The 3,258-nt window shown below is 54.2% G+C and overlaps 1 long non-coding RNA gene across 1 annotated transcript; it reads left to right on the forward strand.

Moving 5' to 3' along the window:
• The first annotated feature begins 343 nt into the window (after positions 1–343).
• On the forward strand, positions 344–3,258 carry LOC103883623. Its single transcript, XR_645921.4, has 2 exons — positions 344–2,429; positions 2,964–3,258. It is a non-coding gene; the product is annotated as an uncharacterized LOC103883623 (long non-coding RNA).

Below are 3,258 nucleotides of genomic sequence, written 5' to 3' on the forward strand. Positions count from 1 at the left end.
AGGCTGGAGTGCAGTGGCACAATCTTGGCTCACTGCAACCTCCGCCTCCTGGGTTCAAGTGATTCTCCTGCCTCAGCCTCCCAAGTCACTGGGATTACAGGTGTGTGCCACCACACCCAGCTGATTTTTGTATTTTTAGTAGAGACAGGGTCTCGCCATGTTGACCAGCCTGGTCTGCAACTCCTGACCCGAGGTAATCCACCCACCTCGGCCTCCCAAAGTGCCGGGATTATAGGCGTGAGCCACCACACCCAGCCCAAAGTGAGTCATTTTTATTTTTATTTAATTAATTTATTTTTGAGACTGAGTTTCACTCTTGTTGCCCAGTCTGGAGTGCAATGGCGTGATCTCGGCTCACTGCAATACCTCTGCCTCCCGGGTTCAAGCAATTCTCCTGCCTCAGCATCCCGAGGAGCTGTGATTAATTATAGGTGTGTGTCGCCACGCCCAGCTAATTTTTGTACCTTTAGTAGAGACAGGGTTTCACCATGTTGGCCAGGCTGGTCTTGAACTCCTGAACTCAGGTCACCTGCCCACCTTGGCCTCCCAAAGTGCTGGGATTACAGGTGTGAGCCACCACACCCAGCCCTGGGTGGTTTTCAGGCTTCAGCTCCAACACACCATGCTGCGAACCATCTTCACTGCATTGGTGAGGAAACCAAGGCTGAGAGGTGATGTCCCATCCCGGGTCACATGGTGAGTTGGTGGCGGAACCAGAATCAGATGCAGTCCCTGGCTCTAAACTCGGTGATGTATTCCATCTCATCTGGCCTGGGCCCTCCTGGCTCTCAGAAGAAGGGGAGCATGAAAAAGGGACAGAAGGCAGGAGGGCCAGGGCATACGCAGGCTGATCTGCCTGAACTATGGTTTTCTCCTCCTTGGGCTAATGCTTGGCTACTTGATGAAGGAGGCCCAGCAGGAAAGAAGACCCTGTGCTCCTAGACTGAAAAGCAGCAAAGAGATTGTGGGCTGGAAGGGGTGCTTTGCAGCTGTGAGCCTTGTAGGAGCAGACAGGTGTGATCTCTTTCCTCACCCATCCTAGGGATCATGCCAACACTCTATAACAAAAGACAGGTTAACAAGACAAAAGCATACCACATTTATTTAATCAAGGTTTTGTGTGACATAAAACTTTGTCACATAAAGTGACAAAGCCTTCAGAAATGAAGGGCCAAAGACCCCTGGGAAATGGTCTGTTTTTAAACTTAGGTTGAAAAATGGACAGCCATGTAGAAATGGAATTGGCCAAAAGGGCATGATCTAGTGGTAACAGACTGAAAGGGGAAGCCTGGTGATGGCAGTGGCTGCTGCCCTCACACTGGCTGTAGCAGGGAGGCACGGCTGGGGCTGCACATTCTATGGAGCCGGTGGGGGTCCCACCCCTTCTGAGTTGGGGCGAGAGTTTCCTGGGTGCCCCTGCAGCTGCCCAAACCATGGCTGCAGAACCAGGCCTCCTGCTCTATGGAGCAGGCAGGAGCCCTTGCTCTCCTGAGCAGGGCTGCAGTTACCCAAACTGCGGCTGTGGATGCCAGCCTCCCTGTGCTCTTGGAGGGGGCCAGGAGCAGGTAAGATCTGCCCTCCTGGGTGCAGCTGCCGCCCCCGACCAACAGCTGCAGACCTGGGCCTCCTGCTCCATGGAGCAGGCAGGAGCTGGGGATGAGCAGGAGCCCTGCCCCTTCCGAGTTGGTGGGGTGGGAGCCCCAGGGTGCAGCTGCAGGTGCAGGACTTGGGAGTCTCTGCAGCCTGCACCCTCAGGGGCCCCAGGACGGCCCCCCAACATCACCCTGTCCCTGCAGGCTCGAGGGTGTCTGCTGCTTCCACTGCCTGGCCTCTGTCCTCTCCCAGCACCTGCTCCGATCTCAGAGCAGGGTTGGGGCTGAGCCCTAGGGCCCAGGCCATGCAGGAAGCCTGGGCAGAAGGAGGCAGGTTCCTAGGCCCTACCTTCAGGCCAGGGAGGGCCTGAAAGCTGGCGGCTGGGCTGCCAGTCCCAGCAAACTGGAGTGGGGTCTCATGGTGCCTCTTTTGACCCGCCCATGGCCACCCTTGGACCAATCGGCAGACATTTCCTCCCCTCTGAGGTCCATAAAAGCCCTGGGCTCAGCCAGAGCAGGGTAGAGGGTGGCCAGAGGACAAACAGGGCAGAGAGATAATGGGACACAACTAGCTGCATAGAGGAGTTACCCTCTCTACTTATAGCTGGAGACAAGAGAAACTACCCTCTCTGCTGATAGCTGGAGACGACTGGATGACCAGCTGCAGAGAGGTGCTCCTCTCTCTGCTGAAAGCTGCATAGCTGGAGACAACTGGACGACCTGCTACCCCCTCCAGGGCCTCCTCTCTGCTGAGAACTGAACACTTGACTGAGGGATGCCCTGCCTACAGAGAGGAGCTACCCACTGCCGGTCTCTTCTGGGCTGTTGTAACACTCGGTAAAGCTCATCTTCGTTTGTTCACCTTCACTTGTCTGTGTACTGCAGGATGAGAACTCAGGCAAAGGCACCGTGTCTGGCCAGAAAATCGACACCCCAAAGATCCTGTAATACCAGCAAGGCCCAGCCAGGCCTTCTGTTCAGATTCATCGTGGTCTCTCTGTGTAGCATTCCTTTCCCCAGGGTCTGGGGCAGGACCTTTCTGCAATGAGGGTCTTCAGGAGAGAAGGGAGAGAGTGATCTTTCTAGGTTTTATGGCTTGCTTTGGGGGAAAGGGGTTCTAGTTTCTTTTATGTCTCACCTTGGAGAAAAGCACTTCTGGTTTCTATGACTTCCCTCGGGGAGAAAGAGGGGCGAGAGACAGGAGCACAGGCACGAGAGAAAGGTGAGAGACTTTGTTTCTGAGGCTACTTCGGAGGCCTTCCCTTTAGTTCTAAGTACTTAACCTGCCAATGTGTCATACTCTGGGGTATTGTTTGCTCAGCCCAACAGCCTCATGGCAGTGCCTCTGCTTAACTCTTGTTTTCTTCTTAGGTGCATTTGCTTTGGAGGAAATAGAAGCTGAAACACAGCCCAGGATTGCAGAGGAACTCAGCCCTAAAATTCTGGAGACCAGGGCTTGAGGCCTAAGCCTGCCACAGACTCACTGGAACCCTTGGGCAACTCACCCAGCTTTTCTGGGCCTGGGACATGGGAGCTTGACCCAATGGGGCCTCTCCAGTTGCAAGATACAGATTCTGGCCATCAGGCTTGGGTTCAAAGACTAGCTCAATTGATGCTCCTTGGATGAGTCAATTTCTCATTAAAAAAAAAAGTAGGAGTCAAATAA

Source organism: Papio anubis, chromosome 6 (genome assembly GCF_008728515.1).
Source record: "Papio anubis isolate 15944 chromosome 6, Panubis1.0, whole genome shotgun sequence".
In the NCBI taxonomy this organism is placed as follows: Eukaryota; Metazoa; Chordata; class Mammalia; order Primates; family Cercopithecidae; genus Papio; species Papio anubis.